At 35.8% G+C, this 10091-nt stretch overlaps 1 protein-coding gene across 1 annotated transcript in view; it reads right to left on the bottom strand.

Annotated features, from left to right (window-relative positions):
- LOC110466744 (alpha-protein kinase vwkA-like) overlaps positions 1-6716 on the bottom strand; it is a 32308-nt gene extending 25592 nt beyond the window's left edge. The window contains exon 1 of the mRNA XM_021523466.1: positions 6508-6716. The gene's annotated coding sequence lies outside the window, so the exon portion shown is untranslated. The remainder of the gene's footprint in view (positions 1-6507) is intronic.
- Between the last annotated feature and the right edge of the window lie 3375 nt (positions 6717-10091).

Genomic DNA, 10091 nt, shown 5'->3' with positions numbered 1-10091 from the left:
GATTTTGCATGATTCACTTCTTTTAACCTCTAATGTTATTAACGAAGAGAAATGGTACAAAAGAGATACTAGTTCTTTTTAATTGCCAATGCTATTGATGAATATATGTGGTACAAAAGAGATACCTACACCATTTAACCATCGCGGCTTTTCATTTTGAGAATTAGTACTACAGAAATGAATACCATTCTAAGGTACAATCTTACGGCATTAACATGTAAGCTGGTTGTGATACAAATGTACCAACTGTTCTGATCGATATTCCAAAGAGTTCAAACATTTGCAATTCTATACGTTCCTTGATCGGTAGTGCAGTATTACATAGCGATTTGTATAAACAGGCAACGTTTCCGTGAATTTCAAAGCAACGTAGGCACTTGACGTAATCGTTATATTTGTACTGAAAACACCAGAAATGGGCACTTGAGACAAACAGGCGTACATTTTCTGTGATGGTCGTATAAAGTTTATGACACTTAAATTGATACGGTCGGCGACACAGTTCAAAGCATAGAGCAATATAACGATTATTTTATCATGATTAAGTTGTATCGCCACTAACAGTTCACAAAATCACGTGATATCATGTTGGGATAAGCGTCCCGGAAGGCAGACATTTTACACCTTCATGTCGCCCTGGAGATTTTCCTACGCGTCGGTCGTATTCTACGTTCTGATGTTAGTGTATTCATACGTCAGTCCTGCTAACTATAAACATATATATTACGGTCAAGTAGCGTTTTCGTGGGAAGACATCATGTACCCTACATCTATCTACTTAAAGTGGAAATATATGTACCCTAGCTATATTTACATAGTGGGAATATATGTACACAATCTCTATCTTAAGTTGGAAAATATAAACCCATTATCTATCTACCTAAAGTAAGGAAAACAATACCCTACCTTCTATCTACGTCACTGATTTTGTCACCGAAGAACAACCCATCAGTTTGTCTTCATTGAAAAGTAGACAAAAGGCAGGTAAACTTGACGTCACAGAAGAACAAGATAAGGTTATTGCATGGTTTTCGAGTAACAAGGGATTTATTACACCCTCGCTTCGCTCGGGTGTAATAAGTCCCGAGTGACGAGAAATCATGCAATAACTGGCTTACTGCATGCTTCCCAACTCGAACAAAACAGAAAAATTGAGTAAAAAATGTTCACCTGGACATTAATTTTACCTACCCTACAATGCAGATAATTTACATTTACCTGTCTTAGTGAGTACTAATCAGAACCAGGTAAGTTTGTCTTTATTCTCAATAGCTCAGTCTGAGTGTATCCTTCATAATGGATACAAGTTTTTTTGGTTTACTATCCAGCTCCAGTACTAGTGTCAGGGAAGGTAAGGAGTGTCTGTTCAACAATTAGAACAAAATACGGGACACAATGTTGAATTCTGACTACATTTTCAGTTTAATTTGAAGATGTGGCAAAGGTACAGGATATCGAAACCATTTTCATGTATACAATGTAAGGGTTTACCAATCCCTAAGGAATTCCAGATCTTTCATTGAATGGTATATTTGAACGGCAATTTTGTATAAAGAAACAGCTCCTAAAGATTATAAACTTTTCCAGGAAATGCTTATCCTCTCACGTGATAAGGAAATCAATAACACTGCCAACTCCGTATTTATTATTGTTTGTTTTTCAATCATGAAATAACCATTTTTAACTCTTTTTTTTCCTTATTTTAAATGTGTCAACTAAGTGTATCCTTTCCACTGTATTGACTTCATCGTTACTTACTTATTGATTATCTCCCCTTTCTTACAGCATTTGTGACCACAGTCCACTGGGTACCCCCCCTTTCATGGTCATGTGGTCATGATTGGCCATGAACGGGCATTATGTGTGCAGTGGACTGTGGTAGCAAGTGATTTATTGCCAAAAGTTTTCCATTGTGAGAGGTGGGAAGTATGCAGTAATAGTTACTGCCACTATTAGTTGGTGTATTTATATCCTCACTAATTCATGAATCGGATCATACATACTCAGTACAAATTGACCAACCAAATGCGAGGAATTCAATTGTCGACCATGGCCAAGAGTTGTGAATGATAGTCACCAAAAAGCTCGGCATGATCGATTTCAAGGTGTGGAAATAGTTCTAATGGGTGTTTATAGTTACAAGACTATACATTGATAAACGATATTATTGTAATTTAATTTGTCAAATCACACTCATAACAATTAAGTACGTGTCTGACTGTATACGTTGATTGAATCTATCGTGTGTGTTCAGATATAAACTAGCCAAACGCACGATACAAACACTGTGCTGATACACGATATACTGTATAACACATGACACTCTACTAATGCCAGTGTGTAAATCAATTCATGCCAAAATGCAGCATATGATGTTAAGAATGATTGAAACCTATTCAGAACTACAATCAACCACGTTTATTTTAAATTGATAAGATATATTAATGTGATACCATGCGTAAGAAAAGGACGAGTGTAATAGCTCAAAACGTACAAAATAGGGATATAAATGGATCAGATTGACATTTTTTTTTTCAATTACTTTCTAATTTAATTTTGATAATAATAAATAATTCAAATTTTCACTACTGGAATTTTTCTGAAATTTCGGTGAATAAAATAAAAACCAATGGTAAAGTGAATCCTACATTCTCTGATTCCGGTAAATATGTTTCTCTATACATTGTATTGTGGAAGAGAATAAAGTTGAATTGAATTGAATTGGTACATCGACATTCCAGAGGTTACGCTCCGTTACGTTCTCTTCACCCCTGTAATGTGTCTTGACAAAATCGCAGACACAAAGTTAGCTATTTGATTGGTTTCAGGTTAAAAATATTGAACAATCGCCAGGCTAATATTTGAGATTATCTAAGATTACAGAGAAGCGACACCAGACTTCCAAGCCGGTCAGTTTTACCGTTACGTTGCCGCACGATAATGTACATGAAATGATGAACATAGCCTACAGGTATCATCAGTAAGATCTATCCAGAGCGTTAGGTTTTGTCGTGACATATCCCAGGCATGTAGAGGGCGTAGTAGAGTAGAGTGTAACCCCTGGAACCTTGGGGATTCAATCCGACGGAGTATCATTGTAATACTAAAAAAATACTACTACTACTACTAATAATAATAATTCGAGGTTCTTATTCCGTCTTTGCGTATTGCAGAGTTATCTTCTCTTGTGAGCAGGTATTGATTGTTTCGTCACTTGTTTTTGAGAGTAACGTCATCAATTTTTGATAAAACGACGTAATTTCCTCACACAAACCAAGGACGTAACAATCAATACCGGCTCCCAAGAGAAGATAACTCTGCAATACGCAAAGACGGAATATACCGCTTTATCACATCATAGTTCGTAGGTCGTCTCAAAGCGGTTCACAAATTAGTATCCGCGGTTAAAGGGCCTTTGCAACCAGCCAATATCCAGCCGGTGCTGCCATTCGGCGTTCACAGCTAGCATTCAACAATTATAGCACTGCCCAACCACGAACTCATTTACAGCTGAGTAGAATGGAAAAAGCAGAGTAAAGTATCTTGCTCAAAGATACAACACAGTGCCGTGCCTCGACGCGAACCCGCAACCCTTCGGTCACGAGCCCGGCGTCCTACCACTAGACTACCGTGCCTCATGTAGTCAGTATTTGTTCCGATACTTTAGGGGAGTGCGTTTTAGTAACTCTTATGTGATTGAAAACATGCCACGTTCTGGCACTACATGATGTGTATGTCTACATTGACATTATGTATCGATGACAGATAGTATTACCATTTCCATGTAACGTATTGTAAAGCAAAACAAAACTCAGAACTCGAAGCGGATATACTAAGACATAACCATCCCACACGCATATTTCTTTCTCTTTGACGGCCACCCCTGCATACCACCTTAACAGCGAGTGTTACTATTGTCACGACATGTATTTAGTACAGGGTATTTATATATAAGGTATTTAATAATTGGGCATGGAATGTACTTTTTTTCTCATTAAGACCTTAAGTTACCCACAAACCTGCCATATGCAACCCAATATTTTCTTTATTCTTTTTTATCAATACCCATTTCCAATTTCGATCAATGCCAGTACAAAATAATTGATCAACATGGGGTTTTAATTTTACAAAACGTGCCTTCTTCAACTACTTCAAATTGTGTTCAACAATCCAAAAAGGCTAAGGCCTAAACAACATATTTATATAAAGTTTCGATCAATTTTCATAGCTTTTGAAGGTATTGACAGACGGATTTAACCTTGCCGTCACGGTGCATGTATACATGTTTATATGTTAACTACATATTTATCTAAACTATTTTTAATACTGAAGTGTGTTTTGCTCTATGATTGACGGTAAATACGTACTTGTGTATGGTTTCCGTTTGGACACCAGCCATCGTTTGTTGTGAATATAAGTATAGACCCATATAAACTATTCATAAGTTAGGGTTGACAATTGTTGAGCACTGTAATGTTTACATCGAGCTAACAGTTGGTGTAAATGTTTACACCACAATTTAAAATATAATTATGTTTGGGTTTATGCTAAACTTTTTTTCCGTAAAACATTTAAGACATTGTCTATAAAGTAAATAAGAAATAGAAATGCATGCTTTCGGAACGCCATAGCAAAAGAAAATGATAACGGCGTCAGCACACAATGACAAAATATACCACGGCGTCAGCACACAATGGCAAAATATACTACGGCGTCAGCACACAATGACAAAATATACCACGGCGACAGCAAAGATGACAAAATATACCAAGACATCAGCACACAATTACTAAATATACCACGGCGTCAGCATAGATGACAAAATATACCACGGCGACAGCATAGATGACAAAAAATACCACGGCATCAGCACACAATGACAAAATATACCACGGCGACAGCATAGATGACAAAATATACCACGGTATCAGAACACAATGAATAAATATTCCACGGCGACAGCATAGATGACAAAATATACCACGGCATCAGCACACAATGATAAAATATACCACGGCGACAGCAAAGATGACAAAATAAACCAAGGCATCAGCACACAATGACAAAATATACCACGGCGACAGCATAGATGACAAAAAATACCACGGCATCAGCACACAATGATCAAATATACCACGGCGACAGCATAGATGACAAAATATACCACGGTATCAGCACACAATGAATAAATATTCCACGGCGACAGCATAGATGACAAAATATACCACGGCATCAGCACACAATGATAAAATATACCACGGCGACAGCAAAGATGACAAAATAAACCAAGGCATCAGCACACAATGACAAAATATACCACGGCGACAGCACACAATGACAAAATATACCACGGCATCAGCACACAAAGACAAAATATACCACGGCGACAGCATAGATAACAAAATATACCACGGCATCAGCACACAAAGACAAAATATACCACGGATACAGCATAGATAACAAAATATACCACGGCATCAGCACACAATGACAAAATGTACCACGGCGACAGCACACAATGACAAAATATACCACGGCATCAGCACACAATGATTAAATATTCCGCGGCGACAGCATAGATGATTACATTTATCACGTTGTTAACATTAAGGGTTGATATAGTACAATCATTACTGTAAACAATTGTTAAGGGTGCGCTGTGTCAACGCTTTATGTACCAAACAAATTCATTTAAAACATGTTACTTTTAGGAATGGATGGGAGAGATAATATGTTAGAATAAAGGGCTACGACTATACCTTTACGCACTTTTTTTTATTCAGAGGATATTTTACATTAAGGGTTGTCACAATATTCCTTAATGAGAAAAGAAATTATTACTTGTACATATATACATACATTTAACATTGATTACATTTGTTTTTACATTAAGGGACTGTCCAATTAATTATATTAAGAGTTGTAATTCTTAAACTCGAATAAAATTTGTTGTATAAATACTATTTTTACATCAAGGGATACTGTGACAACTGAATAGCAAATCTCCTTAACGTTAAGAAAGAAATTAGAGGCTATGGTCGCAAAATTTCGCTTTGTAAAAAGTTTTACAATGGACGAAGTGCACTTCTTTAGAAGACGGGTAACCCAGAGCTTTATATTTCCGTGGAATTCGGTATGTGCTCGAACTATATTCTAATCATCATTATTTTATTACGGCGGTTTTTATCAATCATACAATTACTACCCAAACCACTTGTTTTTTCGTTGTTTTTACAAGTGTTTTCTTTGAGAAAATGTAAACCATTAGGTACCATACAATTCAGTGTTTGATTAAAGAGACACATAAAAAACAAAAAATCAACAATAACACATATAGTGTTAGCTTTTATTTCTCAAGAACACTTCTCACTTATTGAAAATTCAACAACTGTCAAATTCAAAGAATATTTGTCAATGAAAATTTGAGTATGAATAATTATGAAATTGTTAGATATTTTGAATATTTTTTTAAGGATTTTTAATTAGATTAAGTAGAAAGTATCTTACCTTTTCTGCAATCGTTACAACAGTACTTCTGAAGGCATGGAGTTGTAAAGAAAAGTCTGGTACAGTTTCTAAGTGTGTAATACCGCAACATAAGGCTTACCACTTACATTCCACCGAGTAGGTACAAAACCACTTATGTACCCGATATCATTACACCATTGTATGGGGAGCTATCCATATCGTCGCTACGAACATTTCGCAGGTAATTACTCGGGTAAAAATATTGAACAGGACGGAAGAATAGATGACCTCGTCAGTCGTAAAAATCTGGGACACTTATATACATCGCTATAATTAAACAAATATACATAAACTATTTAAACAAGTCAGTTGGCTGTGCTATCGGAAACACTTCTGACTCCAGTCGAGATTATCTTTAGTGACTACGTTTGAAAACCACCTCACAATAAACCTTATTTGATTAATATATTTTGCCAAGCATTTGTGAACATTCGAAAATATCAATATTTGGCTTTTAACGTTTGACATCATGTTTTAGCTAACGGGATATTCTATTGACATTTTTAAGATATTGTATTTCAAACTAACAATGCTAGCAGAGGCAATGGCAATGTTTTGAATACAAATCGTTTAAAAGCTTTCCTGTAACGACGTCACACCATTGTATGATATGTAGCAATAGGCTGACATTGTTTGTTCCTCTAAACTAGAGAGACATAGAGACATAGAGACATTGACCACGCTATGAACCAGACTTACACATATAAAACATATACACGAATACAAGACAAATAAGAAAGGCTGATTTATGGTAACGTTATTTTCTTTTCATTTTTTTTTCAAATGTATGGTACCACTTTCGAGTTTAATACCGATAGATTCACGTTAAACTGACATCGTGAACTATTCATACAATGTGCATTAAATATCGGGTCCATAGCCTTCATTGAATATAAAGAAACACACGTAAACTAGCGGCGTAATAATTAATTTCGAATGTGGCTTAAATGTCAACAGTTATTAATATGGTTTAAATTCTATTTATATAGAGATTTAAAGGTACCTTTAAATTGCAATGCGAAAATGAAATGTCGTGACTTTCATGCCACCACAATTCAGGACTCACGTAACTAAATAAGCCTATCAACAAACGCTTCAGGATTTACAGAACATTTGAATTGGCAAGATGGACACTTCCTCAAACCAAAACATTTCTACATCTCCAGAAGACAAACCAGGAGGCCAAACAATTTAAGTTGAGAACGTTATTGATTTAAATACATGCGTGAACTCTCTGAAGGAGTCAGTTTGTCTTTAATAGTCAATATTCCGTCTTTTCGTATTGCAGAGTTATCTTCGCTTGTGAGCAGGTATTGATTGTTACGTCATTGGTTTGTGTGAGAAAATTACGTCGTTTTCTCAAAAATTGATGACGTTACTCTCACAAACCAATGACGTAACAATCAATACCTGCTAACAAGAGAAGATAACTCTGCAATACGCAAAGACGGAATTGCTGTTTAGTGGATGAACCAACAGAAACCTATACGATGTCATACCAATATATGTAGTAGTATCGTATGACTTTTATGTCTTCCTCTGTTGTTGTGTACTCAAAGCAGATTTAAACCTTTAAATAGAAAAAATCAAAAACATTAACATAAACGTTTTGTTTACTAATCTCTATTTACTGGCTTTTCAATTAAAATCGTCTAAAATATCACACTTTAAAGGGTATGTTTGTCTTTGAAAAACAACATAATGACAAACTTAGATCGGTCGTCCTTAAAGCGAAGCCATATTTTCAAAATAAATTAAAATTATCTATTTCATAAAAATAAGCATTCGTAAGAGCGTAAATTTACCTCATCAGAAACAGTTTCTTGAAACCAAGGAAGTGAATCGTCAATTTCAAGATTCTGACGAGGATTTAAATTCAATATGCTTTGCTTACATAATGAATTATTGAAATGATAGTAGAAAAGATGTAAAAAATATATCAGAATTTTACATATTTCATGGTTTTCCATCAACAAAAGAGAACAAAATGTTAAAGGTTGCGTCCTGTTAAACATGTGAACGTATTTACCATAATGATATTCTTAGTAAAAGATAAATACACATAGCGATATCCTTAATTAATTTGTAAATTAATCTAGCATTTTATTATATACTTGGATTTGGAAAATACCTAAAACCACTTAATCAGGGTTTTCTACCTCAGGAGCTTCAGTTTAAACTCAAGATTCTCTCTCGTCGCTTTATTACCACAAATAAGATTACAGTATTACCATAACTTAAGCCGTTGACATCCTACATAGAGAGACATCAAATCAAATAATTGTTCAAAAACATGTAGTAGGAAATGCTTAAAGGTTCCGGGACACCTGATGGGACACCTGACACCTGACACCTGATGGGACACCTGACACCTGACACCTGATGGACACCTGATGGACATCTGATGGGACACCTGATTGACACCTTACACCTGATGGGACACCTGATGGGACACCTGGATTTCAGCCCGTTTTTAACGGAGGTTCACGATGTCTTTTGCATTGGTACCTTATCAGTTCTATTGTTTACCTCTTTGTATCGACTATCTGTCCGGATTTCGTCCAGCTGTATTGAATGTGTCTTTTACGTATTTTCTTCTGATGAAAACTTTCAAACGTTATCATGTCACAAGTTTATAATTTTATATAAATAGAGAACTTTAATTTGTTGAACCTCTGACTTAATTCAGTAGATCATTGGTTCTGGAGATTATGCAATCTATATCTATATCGTGATATCTTAAATGGTGTATTGTATTGTTTTATAATGTGTCAGAATGTTCATTTGTTGATGTCAACGAAGTAACAACCCATACTGTTCCATATAGGTGTTCTACTGAAGAACTCCGGAAAGGGAGAGGGGGGAGGGGTATGCCTGATGGGAAACGAAAAGCTGTTTTTTTCTTTTCATTCTATATAGACTCAAAACGGGCAAACATTAACAGTGCATTCAGGATTGAAAAATCAATAAATCTGACGAGGTGTCGCGTGTAATCATAGTTTGACCATAGTGGCCAAACCACGTTGGTTCTCACCGTTATATAATCATAGGCTGTCTGATTCTAGAGAACTCGGTACGGGAGTAGAACATGTAGTTACTGTCAACCGCCAGGCGACCTTACAGAATCCGTAAATACAGCGGGTTTTTTTGCGGAACATGAGGAGTATGAAAAAACGTAATATGTTAATATTTCCATTCAGTTTTGTTTAAATTGGTTTGGTTCGGTTTGTTTGTGATTTACGTCCTATTAACAGCTATTGTCATTTAAGGACGTGCCAGTTTTGGTGGTGGAGGAAAGCTGGAGTTCCCGTAGAAAAATCACCGACCCACGGCCAGTACCTGTTTAAGTATTATACAACTTACAAAGTTGGGCAAGAGGCTTAAACTAACTCTTTCCATCCCTTTATTCATTGAGATTGCGTTGCGGTGTTGTCTTTTTTAGTAATTGTTATTATCAGAAGCATTTGTACTGATCACTATTTAATCTTTAGGAAAACACTTTTTGGGCTGAACATTCACCACAATTAGGAGATTGTGAAAGTAGTCGTACCACGTCATGCACT

This window comes from Mizuhopecten yessoensis, unplaced genomic scaffold (assembly GCF_002113885.1).
Source record: "Mizuhopecten yessoensis strain PY_sf001 unplaced genomic scaffold, ASM211388v2 scaffold11145, whole genome shotgun sequence".
Lineage (NCBI taxonomy): Eukaryota > Metazoa > Mollusca > Bivalvia > Pectinida > Pectinidae > Mizuhopecten > Mizuhopecten yessoensis.
Note: the sequence above shows the minus strand (reverse complement) of the source record. Positions and strands in the feature narration are given on the sequence as shown.